The sequence below is a fragment of the Hippopotamus amphibius genome, chromosome 14, assembly GCF_030028045.1.
Source record: "Hippopotamus amphibius kiboko isolate mHipAmp2 chromosome 14, mHipAmp2.hap2, whole genome shotgun sequence".
Taxonomy (NCBI): Eukaryota; Metazoa; Chordata; class Mammalia; order Artiodactyla; family Hippopotamidae; genus Hippopotamus; species Hippopotamus amphibius.
Genome location: NC_080199.1, coordinates 24218408 through 24240502, shown reverse-complemented (window position 1 = coordinate 24240502; position 22095 = coordinate 24218408). Strand labels below are relative to the sequence as shown.

Sequence of the window (22095 nt, the reverse complement as noted above, 5' to 3'; positions counted from 1 at the left end):
TTTTGTCAACATTCAACACATTCTTCATGAAAATGCTGAAAATAAAATACGCATAGGAATTCTGTCTTACATGAAGATTTCATCTGTTAAGCTTCCATACAACTCTATATCTTATTATGGGACGCATTCTTTAACTAAAGTTCTTGTCCCTATTTCCTGCTTCTAAGATCATCCTCCCACAAACTGTACTGTGGAATACTAGAATTTATCAGGCATCACTTCAGGTGCCTGCTCTTTTGAGTTCCATGCACTTCTTCCCGGCTTTTGTCTCCATGGTAGGCGAGTCCATTCACAGCAGGTACACTCAGAGCCCTCTCAACATGAGGCTAATATCTCTAAAAAGACACCAATGGAGATTTCAAAGTGGTCAAGCTCAAGTGCTTTTAGGTCCCTATAATTTTAGTATCCACAGTAACAATGCATAAGTTTGTGATATGTACAATTTTTGAAGTGGTTAACATAATTCAGGAAAATTCAATCATAAGAGAAGAACAATTTAGAACTGATCTAAATTGCCATCATGGCCGACATTGAAAACTACAAACAGACTAAAATGTTAACAATGATTGTGTTGTCAAGCCCCAATTTCAAGACTTGTTTTTCTTCCCTCAGGATCTCCGCCTCACATCCAATTTATTTATTCTGTCCTAGGTGATGACTCATCATTGGTTTCATTTGTCTGTCAGCTTTTTTGTTTGTTTGTTTAATTCAAGGACTACATTTTCATTTACAAAATTTCCAGTTTTTTGTATGCCTGCTATTTTTATGTAATGTTATTTTTTCTCACAGTTTCTAGCCCATTTTTCACTTTGAACGCTGTAAGCATGCTCTCTTTCATAGTTCTCTATTATTTTTAGTTCTTTGTCAGTTATTTGATATGTATTTTGAAAGTCATTTTTGATATTTAAGATCCCTAGAATGAAAGACTTCCTATAAAATATATTACTTATGCTTTGTAATTCATATGGGTTGTCTAAATTCAGAACACTTTTAAAATTAATTTTTGACCTGGAGTTTCTAAAACTTACTGGTGATTTATAGGCATCTTGCTTCCTTGCTTCATATCTAAGACATTGGGGTGAAAACATATAGTCTCATTTCAAAGATGAGGCCATATTTCCTCAATGTTGATTTAATGCAAGATGCTCAGGTTCATTTCCCTGTAGCTGAACATGATGGTCTATGGCGTGACAATCTTTCTTACTGGGACTTACGTATGTATCACCTTTTGATGCCCACTGAAATGTTTAGCCTTAACTCCTACTTGCAGTTTTACTTTATCTTCTTTTAACTTGTAACTTAGAATTGATTTTCTTTTTATATCTTTTGAGCTTCATTATATATTCTTAAAATATTAACTAGAATTTATATATTTTTCAATGTGGGGACCTACTCCCATTAGTTCTGTCTACCATGTCTACAAGAGTCCTCTCCCTCCCATCTGAGTGCATCCTTCTTCAAACATATGGCTATTTATCATTGTTCTCCTTTAAAGAGAAATCTATCCCTTATCCACATGGCTTTTTCTTACCCCAGGCCCTAGACCCCTGCTCTCAGCAAATCTGAAATATACACTTGAGAGTAACACATTATGACATACAGTAGCACTATGCAGGACTTGGCACTTCAGGAAGCTCAGAACATTTCAGGATGGGTGAAGGTATTTCAAGTCATGTCTTTAAAAACTTTTCTGTCAGCAAGACAGCTCAGATGTTTTATGATATTTTTGGAGATTAGACAACAATTAGATCAAATAATCACACACACAAACATTAGAGCATAAATGTTTGACTTCAGATGCACTGCCATATAAAACCACAATAAGAGAGAAACATATATATGTGTGTGTACATATATATTTTTTAAGCTCTTTACTGGAGTATAATTGCTTTATACTGTTGTGCCGGTTTTTGCTTTACAACAAAGTGAATCAGCTGTATTTATACATATATCCCCATTTCCCCTCCATCTCGCAAATCCTTCCCACCCTTCCTATCCTACCCCTCTAAGTCATCACCAATCATCGAGTTGACCTCCCTGTGTTATTTTTATCTATTCATAGCTCCTGATATGGAAATATGATAAAACTTTATTATTAAGAAATGTCAAAGTTCTCCTCTTTGTTTATTGATGTTTTCAGGCTATGTCACTGGGCATAGTTGTCCTGAACTCATCTATTTTTTTTTTCCCATGAATTGGTAACAGAAAGTTGGGATTTTCAAATTAACCACTTCATGTCATTCTGCGTGAAACCAAAATCTAAGATCTAGTACGATCTTTCTGTACAAAGATTTTTGGATACTCTAATGAAAACAGATAATATGAATCAATACAGCTGGAGGGGAGAAATCAGCTCTTTTATTAACCCTGATTTTATATGTAAAAATGGTGTGTTTGTCTTAACCAAGCTACTAAATTATAAGCTTTAAAATATAAAGTTTCCTAGATACTGTGTCTTCTAGATGTTTGATGCTAATTTTTAAATTTGTTAATTAAATTTTAATTGTAGTAGTGTTAGCTTAGCATCATATCAATTCCTAAGGACTGAGAATTCAAGCCCCACAAAGAGTGTGTTTTAATATGAAAAGTTCAGAGACTTTCACAGCAAAACCAGACACATTCTCAATGCCTATTTATCTGTTTGGTATCTATAAGTTACATAGTTGACCTAAGAATGTATTACTTTTCCAACAATTTTATAAAGTCTAAAAGCTAATTATTAGCATATGTGACCATAACTTGCAATCTTTCTCTTTTAGGATTTGAAATAAATAATTATATAAAAAGAAAAAAGGCTTATTTCCCGGATGTTCATTTTTAACAAGCTTTGCTCTATTGTTGAAAAAAAAAAATACTCCATTGGGTTCAAAACAAGCACTTATTTGATATTACTTTATGTCTTATACTTATTTTGGTAAAAATCCATGAAAATTAATCATTTAGAGAGAAAAGGCCAAAACTCTTTATTGCAATAAAAACAATGATATTTAAGAAGGATAAATAGTTAATGTTAGTAATTCTTTAATGGTCTCAAAATTGGTGATATTAAGTTTGATCCACTTGGTTAAGGTAATATTTGCTAGATATTTTCATTATAAAATTAAGTTTTTGTTTCTTTTGTCATTAATAAGTAATCTGTGAGGTGATAATTTTAGACTTTTTGTATATCCTAACATTTATAATCTAGAGATTTCTCATTAACTTATGGTTTTTGCCTAGTCATTTACTACTTTTATAGTTGTTAACTGCTGATTTTTTTTATTTTTATCATTTCCTTTTGATCATCATTCTTATATAAATAAGAATTTTTCTCTCCCTCTTTTAATATTTTGCTAAGTGACTTAGTGCAAAACTTGAATGTAACATAAAAATATAGGTCAAGTCTATGGTGAATTTATACCTATAATTTTAAAATACATTTTTATCCAAAGGTCTTCATATATTTTTCAAAAAGAATAATTTTAATTATCTTTGTAAAAATTACTCTAAAAATATTTTTATATTAAATGTAATATAGTGAGGTTAATTTTTAAAAGACTATCTTTGGAATAAATGTAAAGGTAAAATTAGGAAAATTTGAAATTATCACTTCAGTCCAAACCATTAAAGGCAAGAATTGTTTTTATTGTTTCTTTCAAATCTACATGGGGTAAATAAATGGCTGACATGTTTGACAAAGATATAAAACAAACTTTAAAGAAGTATGAAATAAAAGAATTTCTTCAGAACAGATAAGAGCAAAAAAAATAAGAAAAGGGTGCTGTAATCTAAAGATTGATGCTACAGCAAGATTTTAGCATGATATAAAATTGTTGCATAATATGAAATTTAAACAAATATTGCCCGCCTTGAATAAAAGAAAATATTGCAGTATAATTTCTTCATAAGCTAAATGAATTTGCTTATTAGATCCTAGCAAGAAATGACTGAGAAATAATTAAATTGATTGACATTTTAATTTACTAAAAGAAGCTAAGAATAATATCATATATAAAAAGTACTTAGCATTTTGTCAAATATATTTAAATTTTTAAAAGAACTTAGAAAACCTCAAAACATTATACAAACACAATATACACTTGTTAATAACATCCGTATCATGATTCCTGCTTTTAAAACAACAGGCTTCAATAACCAAACAAAAGTATCAGTTATTTTTTCTAATATAAAACTATGATGTTTTAAAAAGCCTGCCTCAGTACCATGAATTACAGAAAAGCTCACAATTTGAATTATATATATTTAATCATTTTGAAAACTCTTGAACACACTGAAAAGTGATTGAATGTGTGAAATATAATTCACTTTTAACAAATATCTTGAACATTGGAGTGACTATGAAGACATTGGAAGAAACCAAATCCTATGCTTTGATGTCAAATGCAGAAGAGAGTTCTATCTTCACAAGATCATGGTTGAGTAAATACAATAATTACAATATGTTCTTTCATGTTAAAGAGAGTTTTGATTTGTTCACAAAACAGTTATATCCTAACCTGATTGTAAACTTAAGCAGTTATTTTACAATGTTCCTCCCATATGATGTCTGCTTATTTCAATATCTAGCGCCTAATCGAATATTTATAAATCAAAAGGCTTAAACCTTCATGGAATTTCCATCACATTTGAGATACATGCAAATAGAAATCTACAAATACCTAAGAAGTTATTAGTATGAGTGTACAGTTTTTAAAACAATAGTTTGAAGAATACTGAGATAGTAATTGGTGGCACTTTCTATTAAGGAGTGAAATAAATCCCTCAGCTGTACTAAAATTAAACATTGCCGTTGGTTATAATTTATTGAACCTGAACGACTACAATGAGACATAAAGCTGAAAAAGAAGAGGTATGGGTGTTGGGGAGGCTATAGCCTTCATGAATTACTTTTATTTTTCTTGGACTTAGTTGAATGCAGCAAAAGATGTTTAGCTATTTCCCTACACATTCCCATTCCAGTAAAATTTCAAGCAGCCTGCAACATTCCTTCACTCACAACATTCCCTGCAAGTGTATTTATGGAGAGGATAGTCCTTTATATAATATGGGAGGTTTTCATTCAGTAAGTGCTAAGTGGCCTAACAGCCTGCCCTGTGAGTGATCTTGGTGTGCTCTCTGGCAACTACTACTCCATTAGCATAGACATCACCAAGTGCTGGCAGACATCACTTTGAGTTTGAGTTGAGGACTAACACAGGCCTTAATATTTTTAAAGTTTCATCAGTAAAGATAATAATATTTGATCAGGTTTTTAACAAATACCTTTTTATTGGGTGAATGAAACTTTATGATTTGCTAGGTGTTTGTTTCTGTTTTTATTTACATTCACGAATGAGTGCTGAATTTTTATCAAATATTTCAATGCAACAACTGAGATTAACTTGCTATTTGTTAAAATACATGAACACCATTTTACACTTTCTGCTACTAAAGCCCTTTTTCAATTGCTAGAACAAAACAAATTTAAATGTGATATAGTTTATATACATACCTTGCAGGTTTCATTTTGGTAACAGTGTATTCATGTTTTCTGCACTTACGTACATAACTGAGTTTCTTCTATAATTTTGTTTTCTTGTGTTTTTCTTCTGCAGTTTTATAACTGAGGTCATACAGGACTAATAAAATATGCTGGGGAGTCCTTTTATCCTTTCCATTCTCTGAAGACCTTTTGTAAGATAAGGATTGTTTGTTTCTTGAAAGGCTTGTTAAGACATCTTCAAACCTATTTAAGCCATATGTTTTTTTCCTAAAACTTTTTATAGAAAGATATATTTTTTGGCCACTGATTCATAGTTTTATATTAATTGTTATATGTTTCATTAATATTAGTTGAAAATCTAGTTTCTAAAATATCATCTATATTACTTTTTTCAAATATATTGTCATTAGTGTTTTCACAAGTCAAGATTTTTAGACAGCTGTTACTAATTTAACTTTTCTATTTTAATGCTAATTTACCTTCTTTGTGCTTTTTTTTTTTTCATTTTTTCCCCCTAGTTTGTCCTAATGGACTGTTGTCTATTTTTACTCTTAAAGAATCATTTTTTTGTTTTATTATCTGTACAGTTCTTTTCCCCAATATTTAATATTTGTTTTATTTATGTCTGATTCTTACACATTTCTTTGTCCTACTTTTCTATTTACTCTGTACATTTTTCTATTTTCTTGAGTTAAAAATTTTAACTAATGTAATTTCCTTCTTTCTTATTCTTTAATTCATACACTCTCCACTATAATTTGCCTCTGATCACCACTTTGACCACATCTCACAAATTCTTATATCTATCACTTTCATTCTTATTCAGTTCTAAACAGCATGTAATTTTCCATGTGATTTCCTGTTTACCACTTATCATTTAGAAATATTCTTTATACTTTTCAACTGGATGTTTGCTGTTTTCTGTGGTTTTTTAAAAATTTTTATATTGAATTGCATTGTGTTTTCCATGATATAAGTTTTTTGATTTTTAAAACTGCCTTTGTCAATACATTATGATCAATTTTGAATATATTCTATGTGCCCTTGAGAGGAATTCATGCCTTTATTATGTGTACATCCATTTATTAGGTGGGATAGGTTAATCCCCCTGTCAAATCCTCAATATGCTTCCTAATATTTCATTAACTTTATATTTTTAGTTTTTGTGGGATTTTGCTTTAAATACTTTAAAACTGTGTTGTTGTATCCTTATACATTAATGATTTTACCTATCTGTTGTATTGATGTTGTAGTTATGCTGCTTATATAACATCCTCAGGAGGAGCATCATTACATTTTGACTGTAATTAATATTGCTAGATTAACGTTCTCTCTCTTTCACTCTCTCATTTCTTTCTCTGATATATCTCTATATTCAACTTTTATGCTCCTACATGTTATATGTCTCTCTGAATAATAATAGTATTTTAAAATCAAATCTGATATTTGTTAGGAAGATAATCACATTCCCTTTTAATGATAATGATCATATTTGGATTTATTTCTGCTCTCTGTGGGTTTCTATGTACTATATCTTTTTAATTTTCTCCTTTACTTTTTCTTGTTGAAATAATGAATATGTCTTTACTTTTTCCTTTGCAAGTTTTGAGCCTAACAATCAAACATATTTAAGACATACATTTTTACATTAATTGGTATATATTTAACCTCCTCATAAATCAAACACACACCTGAACAGATTTCACTAGATACAGAACAGTTCCTTCCATCTCACTTGTTATGATTCCCTTAAATTAAAACATTTATTTTGTTCAGTTTTTATTCTTATAAATAAATGGACATATCAATAAGTCAATAGATAGATGATGGATAATGCATAGGTAGATAATTAAGAGTTCTCTGGGGAAACGGAATCAATAGGATATATATAAATGTAGATTTATTTTAAGGAATTTGCTCATACTATGATGGAGGCCAAGAAGTCGTAAGATCTGCAGTCAGCAATCTGCAGACTCTGGAGAGCACATGGTACTGTTACTGTCCGAGTTCAGAGGAGAGGCATGAGAACCAGGAGAGTTGATATTGTAGTTCCAGGCTGACTCCAAGGTCAGAGCCAGGAGAGCAGATGTCTTAGCTTAAAGACAGTCAGTCAGAGAGACTGGATTCTCCCTTACTCCTCCTTTTGTTCTATTCAGACCTTCAGTAGATTGGATGAGGCCTGCCCACATTGCAGAAGGCAATCTGCTTTACTCAGTCTGCAGGTTCAAGTGTCAACCTCATCCAGAAACACCCTCACAGACACACCTAGAATAACCTTTAACCAAATATCAGAGTATCCCATGGCCCATGCAAGTTAATACATAGAATGAACCACAATAGATCAAGAGAGAGATAGATTCACTTACTGATGCATTTCACAACTTTCTTGACCCCTGTCTTCTTTTATCCATCTGATGCCTTCACTTTGTGCTCTTTTTCTTCTCCTTGAAGTAAGTCATTTGGTGATTATTTCATTGTGGATCCATAGGGTTTACTACCCTCCTTAGATTTTATATCTTAAAAAGTCTTTGCTTTTCATATGTGAATGAAATTGTTTCTGTGCACAGAACTCTCATAATATGTTTACTTTGCCTCAGTATTTGGAGACATTCCCCTCCCCTCCTTCTGACACCTCTTGCTGAGGATAATTCTGCTAGGCAGTATCATGCTGCCGTTAGAGGTGATCCCTTTTTCCTCCAGGAGTCACAAGGGATTTTTCTCCTTGCCTTTCTCATTCTGCCATTTCTCAATGATAATCTAGGTAAGCATGTCCTTAATACATCCTTCACTTCGGTTAGTTCTTCTTTTATATATATTTTTTTTCTTCTAACATTTGTAGTGGACTGAATATCCTCTGAATGCCTCAATACAAATTTTGTCTTTGGCTTTGTTCAGTCTAGAGTTTCCTGTGTTTTAAACTGTTCCATATCACTGTCTTTTATTTTGATTTCCATAATTTTTAATTTGTTCCTTATTACATTCATCTGTTGGCATATTCTAAAGACTTGCTGTGGAAAATGTGGTTCTCCAATTACCAGTGTCAGTATCACCTGGGAGTTTGTAAGAAATGCATAATCCCAAGCCCCAGTCTAGATTTACTGGCTGTGATTCTGCATTTTAACATGCTCTCTCAGTAATTCTTATATCTGTTGGACTTTGAATATCTCAGAATTTCATAGGCAATTCATATTAAAGTTATCTTAATATTATGCTCTAATTTGCTTTCATCAGAAATAAATTAATTTCTTAATAATAATGTTATTGATTATCTTTGCTAGTGTTAGTTTTCAGCTTGGACTTTGCATACTTATTTTTTGGATCCAGCTTGAGGGTTAGGGTCTTTTAAAAAATTATTTCTTGTCTGTGTTCACCCAGTAGAGTCATCTTCGTGCTACCTACAACCTAGACTCTAACACAGCTGTGAAACAGCAGTGCCATGGGAGATATTTCACATATAATCACTGATGGAACCAATAGTCTGTACCGTATTCCCAGCTTTTGTTGCTTCCTGCAGCTACCCCAGGTGAAAACTGTGTACCAGGCATAGACTTCGGTCTCTATCACACCTTTACTCAGCCTCACTTTTACACATGAGTAACTCCCTTCTCTGGCAGCAACTTTCTGACAGTGAGAGTGGTTTTATTCCCCTTCACAATCTCTGGAGGATTTTTGATGTCTACTTTCTTGCAGGAGTAAAATCCAGGCTATCTGCTGTCTTCCTGTCTTGCCCACCAGTACTTCATGGCTTTAGCTCACACCCTGGATTGCATTTCAGTACTTTTTCTGGTAAACAGAGCTATTTAGTCATAAATTTTCATCATAGATATGTAATATACATCCCTTTCCAGTTTTCAATCTCTTTTTATATATTTGGAGAAGAAGGAGGAGTTTTAAACATAATCTCAGAGTACCATATGGACTTCAAACCCTAGGCTCTTTAAATAGTTTATTTGATTTAATACTCATCAATTACTTGGCCAAGTATTGTTATTTTCCCTTTTAACAGATGAAAAGGTCAAGGATTCAGTTGATTAAATGTGTCCCAATTCACACCAAACATAATTTTAAACCTAGTTCTTATTAACAGGAAAAGCTCAAGTTCATAATGACAGATATAGTAAGTAAATAGTAAGTTTTTCAAGTTTGCTTCTACTTCAGAGCTCCTTTAGGACTTCTGTATGATAAATATAATATCAACAATAATAACAATAACACGATAATCCATTTTCATGATATTTGAACACCTACCATGTTCAGACATTGCTTGAGGTGTGGGAGCACATTATTTTTGCAAGAAGAAATTAGCACTAAAAAATTAAACATACAAATGGAATTTCAGTAAATATTGTAATGAGCTATGAAGGGGAAAATAATTAACTGAGATGGAGGGATGCATAGAAAACTTTATTTAGGCAGGGAGGTCAAGGAAGTCTATGAAGAGGAAGATGGGAAGGATGAATTGGCTATCTGAAGGGATGGAAGGAAGGGGAGGGTTTTGCTGGCACTGGGAACTGCATGTAGAAAAGAGCGTGACCTGAACCAGGAGATGATCACAGAGACTGGAGAGTCTGCAGCAAAGTAACAAAAGAGGAAGTGGCTCAGCAAGAAGATGGAGAAATTGGCAGAGGACAGATCATGTAGGCCAAGGCAAAGGAATCTAGATTGTAATAATGCAATACAAACCCATTGAAATGTTTAAGCAAAAAAGTTAAACATGACCAAAATTATGTTCTGAGAGAATCCGGTTTCCTGTTCTATGGAGACCAAATTGAGGCAGAGAAAGAATACGAGTGGTAGAACCAAAGAGGAAGCTGGTGTAATTATTTGAGAGACCAATGGTTGGTTTGGACTAAGGTGATATCACCAGTTGAAGATAAAAACACAGATTTGAGTAATATCTTAAAGATAATTGGTAAGACAGTACTCATAATTTTACAAAGCTGAACTCAGTGGTATGCAGTGTATGAAAAACTTATTCCTTTCTCAGCCCTCACTTTATGTTTTTAAAAATAATTTTCTCTAGAGTTTTTGTTTTGTTTTCTGTGTTTTTTTTTTTTTTTTTAATGCACTGGGTCTTTGTTGCAAGAGGCACATTCTTTAGTTGCAGCATGTGGGTTCTTTACTTTTGGCATGTGGGATCTCATTCCTTGATCAGGAATTGAACCCAGGCCCCCTGCATTGGGAGCATGGAGTCTTAACCACTGGCCCACCAGGGAAGTCCCATCTCACCCCTCATTTTAAATTAATCTCTGTTAGATCTTACCTTCTTTGCCCCTGAGTTAATATATTTACAAAATCATTCTTGGTTACTTCCACATATTAAAAGACTCATTTTCAAGTATATATTTGTTAAGTCCGGCTATGATTAGTATCAAAATTGTGACATGTTATCCATTTTAAGCATGTCCCCTTCTCTGATTCTGCCTCTGGTCTGGCTGAGGAACCTGCAGGGCAGGGGGAAGTGGTGTCTCTGGAGGACAGGAAGCAACAGGGCACCATTTCCCCCCTGATTCTGGCTCCTCCATTTGGAAAATGTCAGGGAGGTGAGATAGTGGGGGTGGGGAAGGTACAGCCTGACTGGTGTTTTATAATCTAGCTTTGATGTCTTCTGCATGCCAAATGTGCTCAAATGTTATTTTTATTCTGTGATGGGGTACGCTGCAGCTTTTTGGAGGCAAACTTCCTCTGTCGTGGAGCCCCCTAACACTGCCATTTCCTTGTGAAGGTGTTGTCCTTTCAGGTTAGCCAGAGGCACAACTTTTGTTTCTTCTCTAGAGCACAGAAACCCAGCACAGCCTCTCCTCCACAACATGGTTGCTCTGCTCTTCAGTCATAGGTGAGTCCAGCCAAGCTGGCCTAGCTCCTATCTTCTCAGTTTGGAGACTCAATACAATGATCAGAAATAGCCAAAAAAACTTCTTTAATAATATCATTTAATCCTCAAATTAACTCTACAATTTAGGTTTATTTTTCCTATTTTTCAGAAGGAGAAAATGACACACAGAAAATGTAATAATGTGTGTTTACATACCTAACATGTAAGCAAGGATAAAGTTAGACACCTCAGTTCTTCTGACAAGAAGGTGATAACTCAGAGTTCCACAAACTTGAATTGAAACATTACTGTGACTTCTCTGGATTATGAAGGCCTGTGTTTAAAAAAAAAAAAAAAAAGTACATTTTTATTTGCTTAAAATTCATGTGGTCTCAAAGTGAAATCTTGTTTTACTATGCACGTTACTCATACAAAAATAAAAATTGACCCTAGTTTTTTTTTTTTGCTTATATATTGAATCTAGTCTTCTCTGAAGATGAAGAACTCTCCCTGACTTTATAGATATCCTTTCCATAGTCTTGCATGTGCTTTCCTCTAAGTAGAAACCAAGAGAAGAAATATTTTTTAGGCTTTAACAAATGTATTTAATGATAATCAAGATGGCAGTTTAATTTTATCCTATCCTCAGAAAAGAGAAAACATAATTCAATGCTTGTCTGATTAAACATTTTGGAATTATTTTCCAAAGAAAATAAATTATAAAGAAATTAATTTTTATAGAGGTTACCTATAGTCAAAGTTCATCTAGTACTGGTTTTGTTTTCTTTTTTCAAGAGGGACCAGAGTTTAATCCTGAAAGGCTGTATGATGGCCAATATAAGAAAAAAAGGAGGAAAAAGTAAATCCAGCCATTATACATTTTTTGTCTGTTCACAAGAACTCAATGTTCTGATCTGAAATACTCACCACCCACTCTCACATGTTGCTAGAAAGAAAACGTCTGCTGTACTGCTAGAGAAATACTTGTTCTGCTAACCAACAATGATACTTTTTCAGAAGCCCTAGACAAAGAAAAATAAAATTTATACCCTATTTGACCACATGGATTTTATTTTCATTTAATCACTATCATATTTTCAAATGTGAATTTCAAACACTTCAAGGTATTTCTTCTTGGCATTTCCCAAATGATACACTAAAACCTGCTGGTTTAATATTTTATACTGAGGATATTTTCTTTTCTCAGAAGAGAACTTAAATGCCCTCATGTACTTGAAACTAGAGAAAGTTGCATTATAGGAACCATCCTAAGACTGACTGTCAGAAGGTCTGGATGTAAAATTTCCAGCCCTGTCACTTAACAACCAAGGATATTTTAGTAATAGAAAATCTTTTAGAGCTGTAATATCTTAGTTTGTGAAATGGAGACAGCAGGAGTCATCTCTGAGGTTTATTATGGGCACAAAATGATAACACTTTTGCAATTGCTTTGCAAACTACAAAGGATTATTAGAATTATTTCAAGACAGTAAATTACATAATTTTTGATGTTTTGTTAACTATTTCTGGAGACTGAAGTACTATTTTGTGTCCTAAATCAGCAGTGTAGTAAATGGTACTTTAGTGGCCTGTTTCTAGGGAATAACTTTCACATGGGTATTTTCCAGTTGCATATAATGAAATGTGATATATAATCAAGCATTACACATTTAACTTATTATCAGGGAAATTGGAATTGTCAGTCCCTGAGAAAATAATTAAAACATGTGCTTCCACAGAAATATATTGAAATTCATTTATTGGGTAAAAGATACATGTGAGAGGAAAAAAAATAGATAAAATTTCTTTCTCTTTCCTTTATGTTCAAGAATAAAATCAAATCCCTGGAAGAATACAGTGTAACGTGTAAGGAACAACATAACTGTTGATGCTGAAATGTTGATGCTTGAATATGTTATTTCAGCTACAATTAGAAAATAAGAGAACATTCTGAAAAATGTTCTGAAAAGTAAGTGTAGGTTCTAGAAATGGAAACAAACAAAAAAGCTCAGTTGAAAATATTACATTAGATAAATTACTAATCCAAAGGACCCTTAGCTGTATGAGGTCATATTACTTCATAGACTTCCAACCAAAGGTGTGTTCTCTGAATAACCAAATATGCTTGTATTCTGTCATAACTCCCAAGGTGAGTTATCTTTCTCCCAGGACACTGGACAGCACAAGGGGTGGGGGAGGGTCATGGTGAATTAAAGCATGTCTGATTTTCTTCCCAGTTCTATTGCAAGTTAAGTTAGGCATGGCTATAAAGAAGCTAGGTTGCATCTTGGCCTTCGGTACTTTACTGTAATTTATAATGCTAAAACATAAATACATTTACATATAACATAAAATAATTATTTTTTGTGTCACATAAGTAATTGATTTGATAACTAAGCTAATTATGGAAAGAAGCAGCTAGTTTTCAAATTCTTGGTTGTTTTAAACACAGCTTATAGCTAAGTTTAATGAAACTATTTGGTTTGCTTTGCTTATTTGTTTTTAATGCACATTTTGTATTTCAAACCAAGTAACTTCCACTCAGACTGTTCATCAGATTATCCAGGAAAACAAATATATTAAAAAAATTTAGGTCACTTATTCAAGAAATTGAGGGTTATACTGTCGTTGACACCTCAACATCCATATATCTAGAATTTGAGTCTGCATAATTACAGGTAACTACTGAACAGTGAGGATCAAGCAGATCTTCAGTTTATAATCGAAATTTATAATGGAAGGAAACCCTATTTAGTAAGCTTTTGACCTCTCCTATTTAATCACTGAAACTTTTCAAATGCTTTCAAGTTTGTAAGGGAGAAAAATAATTATATGGCTTTATTCATAGCGGTAATTACTTTACACTTGTCTTCTGTATTAAAACACACACATATATACACACACACACACAAACGTACTTTCATCCAAAATATGATGTCATGAAGTAACTATCCCATTTCTCCTTCTCTCAGTCAACATTTTTTGTAGCTTCCATTTCCATATCCATTCAAGGCACACAAATTTTACTTTTTTTACAATGCTGAGTCTACATTTCTGACTTTAATACAAACTACCTATTAAAGCTTAACAACCAATTTATAATAAACTCATTCTCTGTCCTCATTCTTTTATTCTCTCTGCAAAGTTTTCTCTCTAATTTGACTTCTATGACACGATAGTCTTGATTTCCAATCTACTTTTTTATGACATTTTCAAAAAGACTTTATTTTATTGTAGTTTTAGCTTAATAGCAAAATTGAGAGGAAATTTCAGAGATATTAAACACACACACTGCCCCCAGGCATGCATAGCCTGCTTGGTTATCAACATCCTGCAAAGAGTGGTACATTCGTTGTAATTGATGAACCAAATTGAGACATCATTATAATCCAAAGTTCACAGTTTATATTAGAGTTTACTCTTGGTATTGTATATTCTGTGAGTTTAGACAAATGTATAATGACATGTGTCTGCCACTACAGTATCATACAGAGTAGTTTCCTTGTCCTAAAAATCCTCTGTGCTCAGTCTGCTCATCTCTCCTTTCCCCCAACCCCTGGCAACCACTGATCTCTTTGCTGTCTCTGTAGTTTTGCCTTTTCCACAACGTCATGTAGTTGGAATGATACAGTATATTTCCACATTGGCTTCTTCCACTTAGCAATATGCACTTGTTTCTTCCAAGTCTTTGCATGACTTGCAGATCATTTCTTTTTAGTGCTAAATAATAGTCCATTGTCTGGCTGTATTGCCATTTACTCATCCATTCACCCCTGAAAGACATCTTGGTTATTTCCAAGTGTTGATAATTAGGAACAAAGCTGCTATAAACACCCACATGCAGGTTATTGTTTACACATAAGGGTGCAACTATTTTGGGTAAATACCAAGAAATGTGATTGCTGGATTGTGTGCTAAGAGTATGTTTAGTTTTGTAAGAACAGTCTATCCTTCTGAATTATATTTCTCTATGTTCTTTCCCAGTTATTTCCTTTATTTTCCTTCCATTTCTTTTGAATATATAATATAATGATTTATAACATAATTTTTCTGACCTAATCAAGCTGGTACTAAGATATGGGTAATAATTAAAAAAAAGTCTTCCAAATAGTCTTTAGGCTAATCTCATAAGCATGAGATCTCTGAAATACTATTTCCCAAGTTTATGAATTCTCTTTCAACATTCTGTGAGGAAGGAGTCTCTTTTTTCTCTTCAGTGTACTTAGGTGTGTCTTGCCATAGATGTCTGAGTTGTTCTCCCAAATACAAAAACATTTTCCTGCACTCTGAACAAAAGTTGCCACATGTATGCTACTCTGTCTGATCTTAGTTTCTAGTTTTTTTTTTTTTTTTTTTGGGCACACGGGCTTAGTTGCTCCGCGGCATGTGGGATCTTCCTGGAGCTGGGATTGAACCCGTGACCTCTGCATTGGCAGGCGGATTCTTAACCACTGCGCCACCTAGGAAGCCCCTCTAGTTATTTCTGATGATGCTAATGCCAAAGATCTACTTATGGATTGTGTTTCCTATAATTTCCTATGGCTAAATAACTTGCTGCCCCTAAGAACATAATAACACTGCTTAGGTGATAACATGGGCTCCACCACTTGCCAACTATGTGGTCTTGAGCAAAAAAATAGCATCTACTTTGAAAGGTTTCTAGAGGAAGTAATTAATACTTTTCTAGGTTGCTCAAGACAGTAGTTAAAACACATAAAAGACTAAAGATTAACTACTATCATTCTGCCTTTTGTTATTATTATTCCCTCTCTTAATAACATGAACATCGTTAATTTACTTCAGAGTTTGTAGCTGTTACAGGTTGAATTGTGCCCCTTTCATAAAAGATATGCTGAAATCCTAACTTTCAATATCTGTGAATGTGACCTTATTTGGAAATAGGAGTTTTGCAGATTTAATCAAGTTAAAATAAAGTCATTTTGTTGGGCCTTATTCCAGGATTATTGGTGTCCTTATCCAAAAATGTAAATTTGGACACATCACAGAGAGAACGCCACATAAAGACACAGAGATACACAGACACAGAAGGAAGACAGCTGTGTGAAAACAGGCAGAGACTGGAGGGATATTGCCCTGGTCAAAAAATGCCTAGTGCTACCAGAAGCTAAAAGAGGAAAGCAAATGCCCTCCCCAAGGAAATTCAGAGGGAATGTGACCCTGCCAATAGTTTGATTTCAGATTTCTAGCCTCCAGAACCCTGAGAGACCAAATTTCTCTTGTCTTAAGTTCACTCAATTTGTGGAACTTTTTTATGGCTTCCCCATGAAATTAATACAGTAGCCTTGTCACGAAATAATGCATCCTTCTCTGAGCTTTACTTCTTGCAAATCATTCATATCCAAAATTGTCTAATGGAAAAGAAAAGGCTACCTTCCTATCTAGGCAGTAAACCTTTCCTTTGACTTATTCTTTTATATTTTCATGGTGCCCAGACTTCTCTTGTAATTTGAAAAATGGGTTTTAGAGGCTGTATCGCGCCCCACAAGGAAGTCTACCCCAGTAAGCCGAGTATTTATCTTTGCAGCACCTCTATCTCTGGAGATGAATGATGCAGCTAGAGTCTATTTTCATAAAGAGATCCCCTTCCACCATTTCTTGATGGATTTAGAGATAATTAAGGCTCAGTCTCATCACTTGTTCTGGTCTCATAACTGGGAGCTAAATGTCAGCTCCAACTTGTTCAGCTGTTGCATTTCCCAGAATGTTCATTGGCCATTTTTCAAGCAGAATCTGATCCAATCTACCCTGGAGCACCAGAATTCTCACTGTTGTCACTCTCAGAGTCCTTATCTATCACTATGTCTTACCAAGTGCCCTCTGCTGCAGCCATATTAAAACCCTAACAAATAACAACTAAATCATTAGCCCAGTTGGCCTGCTTCCATGTCTTTGCCCAGTCTATTCCATTTTTATGTATTACAAATATTCTAAAATGTAACTGCCCTCACCTACAGCTGCTCCCCAGGACATTTTATGCTACAAGAACATGCTTTTCAACACCTTTTTCAATTTCTCAATAAAAGTGTGTTACCATAATCAACATCCTTGTGAAAGTTTGCTCTGTCCAACATATGCAGATATGCATCATTTCATCTGAGTTAAAAGCTATCTGAAATGTCATATATGCCATGCCCACAAATTAGAAACATTATCAAAGAACAAATCAATAAATTATTGAAGAAATTCAAAAAAACCTCACACATATTCAAATATCTGCTCATCTAAATAATCCTACCATCATAGTTATTTTATATTAGTCTGATTTCGGTTTTCACTATACCTACAATCTGGAAACCTCTGCATTTATGCAAGACTACCAAGTCTCCCCACTCACAATTAGATAAAGTGCAATTGCAGTGGTTTCCCACTAGTGCTCTGAAGGGAGAGCATTTACTGTTTACCTTTGCAGATGAAAGGTTTGGTTCCCTGAGGGGACAGAAGAGATGGTGTGGAGTTTCAGCTGTGGCTTCCCTTCCCTCCTCTAGTCAGTACCACGAAAAATGCTTTCTCTGTTTCTCTCTGATCTTCCCTCCGAGTCCCTAACAAGAGAGTGCTACTCCCCTCTCTCTGGTTAAAAGTGGGTTTGCATTTTTATGCCAGCCAACCTCTAGCCATTGAACATTTTTAAGCTATATTTTCTTATTGGTTTATATGGTCTTGAGGGTTCAGCCCAAGGTAAGCAAGCCCCTGGTGTTCTCTCTCCTCGGCTTTAGATTGTTTACACTCTAATTTCAGTTCTCGAATATTTTCAGGAAGAAAGTTAATTTTCAATTTGTTCAGCTTTTTCTTAGTTGTAAGGGTGTCAACTGACAACTAAGCTCTCTATTTCTTTGAGCTGAAGTCTAAATGTAATCTGAATTGTTTTTAGAAAGCTTTTTAAGATTTGTTTCTTTAAAAATTCCTTTGTATTTTTCATATGTAATTCTCAATATCATATGTATTTGTTCTTTTTCTTTTCCAGTGCCTAGGTCATAGCATAATCAATAACCCTCCCTCCTACTTTTTTAAATGACATTTTAATGTCCCAAGGATACCTTGAGGCATTATATTTTGGGGAAAACTAATATTCTCCACCACCCCTGAGAGCCTCAGCTAGGGTTTCTTAATTAGATCAGCATTAATGATGTTGGGGCAACATCAATGGGGCAAGGTTGAATATTAGGGGAGGAATTAAGTTTTTATAATTTTAGGCCCTATATTATTGTATATTTGTATTTTCCTCTCTTGTAGATTCAAACTCCTTTGAGAAAAGACGTTATCTCATTTTAAAATTCTTTACTGTACAGTATATTCTACAATTTAAGTATTAAATAGTTAATGAATTTATTTGGTTTGAGTACTTATGAATCTTTAACAAGACCAAAAGTCCTGAGAGCAACCACTAATAAGAGTATTCATTCTGCTTTTTCCGTGTATCTTCTTTTTTTTAATTTGTGTGAACACTTACCAAATGGATGGGTAAATATTTAATAAAACTCAAGTAAATAATAAAGAGTGAGTATAATATATAACATTGCAAGTATGAAAAAATCTAATATCTAATAATATTTATGACATATTAAAATGAGGTTATCACTACATAGATAGCTAGTAAAAAAATAAGAACAAGGAAAATATATTTCTAATCTACCCTCATTTTTCTTAATATCCTCTCAAGAAATGATCAAGTTCAGCTACACAGAGAAACTCAGAAAGAAAATTTCAGAATGTGAGGCACACATAACCCTACTTGAAGCACAATAAGGAGTTACAGTCAGCTAAAAAGCAGCTTAAGGTGAGCTTGTTAATTAGTGAGGGCAAAAAAGTTACTAATAAATGAGAGAAAGGACTAAAGGGACAGATGGTGGTGACAGAAGCAAATTTCACCTAATTTCTCTGAGTTAGCCTTCATCCCTATTTAAACACTTGATTGAATGTGACTATCATGTAACTTTTATAAAGTCTCCCAGTGTCCTATTTCCTTTCCTGCCCCAAATGTAGTAATGAAACAGATTTGGAAAAAAAGAAATCATAAGGTGATTTTATGGTTTGAGGAGCTTAGTCATGATGGTACAAACAGCAATGGAGAGAGAAAAAGATGATTCCAGAATGGTCTGTATTTAGTTAAAGTGGATATTTTGTAACAAATGAAAAAATGACCTTACTCTATTAACTCACTTTTCATGGCATTCTAAGATCAAACGTGTTTCCCCAATATTGATTCCCAGTTACACTTAATACTTCCTTTCCTCCCAGATAAAATCTTTACATGAGAATAATCAAGATGGATAATTTGCTTACATGGAAGTAAGGCAGATAAGTCTTGCTACTCTTTACGATGGCCCATCTATGTTTCTTGTTGTTGTTTTTTGTCTGTTGGCTGCCTACAATTTGTATTTTTATATCTATTAGGAAAAAGGATCTTAGGCAATTTATAGCACCACATATGCTTTAGATTTCTATGACTCCAAATTGTTTACATTGTTAAACATCAGTTTTCTTTCTTAGTGGTTAAGGAAAAGTGAGAAGTTTTTAAAAGCCCTAGTTTAAAGAAAAAAAAATGTTATTAGAAGAGATATAATGCTTACATGAGGAAGAAAATGATGCCTACAGTATGACTGAGGAATTTTTCTGTTGGAAACTCAGAGATAGATCAAGGAGGATCTGGGGGAGAAATATAAACTTAAACACAAAGAAAATAATCCCTCTTGTGAAAATGTGAAAGAGCACGTCATCCAAGGAATACATAAAGATGAACCATGAACTAATCAGATTTCAACATGAGAACCAAAAGAAAACCTTTTTTTTCTTCCTAGACATTTTTACTAGACATGCTCATATTTCTCTTCTTGTTCTGACTGTAAAAGTCCTATGCTGATATTTTCCCTGACGTTTTCATTTGATTCTTTGTCACCAAGCATTATAGTGTTTGGTCTTACATAAGGTATTCTCCTGAAACACTTGCAAATTACTTCTATGGTTCAAAACCTGTCAATATGCAGTCACTCATATTGGCATGGTCTTTGGTGAAATTTTGTACATTCTCAATGTAATTATGGATATTAGCTATAAAAACACATTTCACTGGATTAAAGAAAATGGCCACCTTATTAAATTCATCCATTAAACCAGAATGCAGCACAACTAATAGATCTAATTTTTAATTGTACTACTGCCTTAATACTCATGTCTAAGCATTAGCATTGGGCTTTCATCTTGTCAAAACCTTTCACAGTTTATCCTTCCCAGATCTATCCATGTATATTTAATTATCACTGTACCTCTTTTAGACAACACTAATTTGCATCTTTTAAAAGGTTGTTCCTCTTTCTGTAATGCTCTTTCCAATTTCTCAACATATGCCAAACATCTTTTTCTTTTTTTTCCTTAAACCCATATTGTTTACTTCCTTTTCTGAACTCCTGTATTAAATAATGTTGGAATGACAATATTTTGCTCTTCAAATCATTTTACAAAGTAATGGTATGGAGATTGGTATTTTGTTTTTATTACACAGATGAGGAAAATAGCAACCAGGATTAATAAATGCCATTTCTTCAGCAAATATTCATTCATTCAAGTTAAAATTTACCGTGTTTTGTTGCTGACTCTCTACATGACAAGTATATTATGCCTTTTACTCTAGTTTTTTTTACTTGTATTCATATTATATTCCCATTAGAGACCTATCAAGTACTGAAAACCAGGATCAGGACTTGTATTTGTTTCCACACCTGCATATGTTAATAAACATTCTCTGATGGGCTAAAGAGTAACTTTAATATAATCTGGTACACAAAATTGAGAATCAGTTAAGTGTTGTGAACATTTTCCCCAAATCTGGGCAAAAACAATTTTATTGTACTTATTTATTGAATACATAATGAATGCTTTTCATAGGCCAGGAAAGTTGGGTACAGGGCATATAAATATGACTAAGATATGACTCCTGCTTTCAAGGATTTCTCAATCTAGAAAGAGAAAAGGCACGAATAAAAATATTTCTGGTATAAAGTAATTGCCAATCAGAGCTTCTAAAATGCCATGGTGGGCAGTGGAGGAGAAGATGCTTATTTCTGATGGGGTCACAGCATCCTCACATGGAGAGACCCAAAGATAATCCTTCCTGCGTAAATAAATCAGAGCTTCAGATTCCTTAAATCTCATGTGAAACTGAAAATCTGGATTTTTCTTTTTCACTCCCTAATGTTCTTTTGCCACACCTAACAGGTTACCTTGAACATATTAGATCTATAGTAAATACTTCGTGACTACAGACTTATAATAGCTTTTCCACAATAATAAAACAGAAAAAGCTCTAAAAATTCCCAAAAAATCCAATATTTAAAAATCTTTGGTTCATTTGCAAATAGAACATGAACAACCATAACATGCTTTAAAATTGTTATTTATTTAAAATGTGATTGGTTTACCTTTGGGCACAAAAATATTAATGTGTTTAATTTTGGGGTACTGTTTCAGAACCTATTTGGAATGTTATATAATATTTGGTATGTGTACTGCAATATCTATTTTTTGTACTATATATATAAAATTTTTAAATAAATTAAATAATTAAATAAATAATATAAATAAATAGAATTATAAATAATATAAATATAAATACATTCTATTTTTGTTATATTTATATAATATTTGAATATATACATATATCTATACATATAAATAAAATACATAAATTGCACTTCGAAATCCATGTGGCCTAAAGGGAGTCAGAAGACAAAAAATTGTGTTCTTGTCCATGAATGAGTCATGTAGTACAACCTGCTCAAACAGA

General features: G+C 33.4%; 1 long non-coding RNA gene across 1 annotated transcript in view; it reads right to left on the bottom strand.

The window, feature by feature from the left end:
* The window catches only part of LOC130835533 (uncharacterized), a 127564-nt gene that overhangs the window by 1225 nt on the left and 104244 nt on the right, over nt 1–22095 (bottom strand). Inside the window, exon 2 of the long non-coding RNA XR_009048980.1 lies at nt 11514–11631. This is a non-coding gene — a long non-coding RNA (uncharacterized LOC130835533). The remainder of the gene's footprint in view (nt 1–11513; nt 11632–22095) is intronic.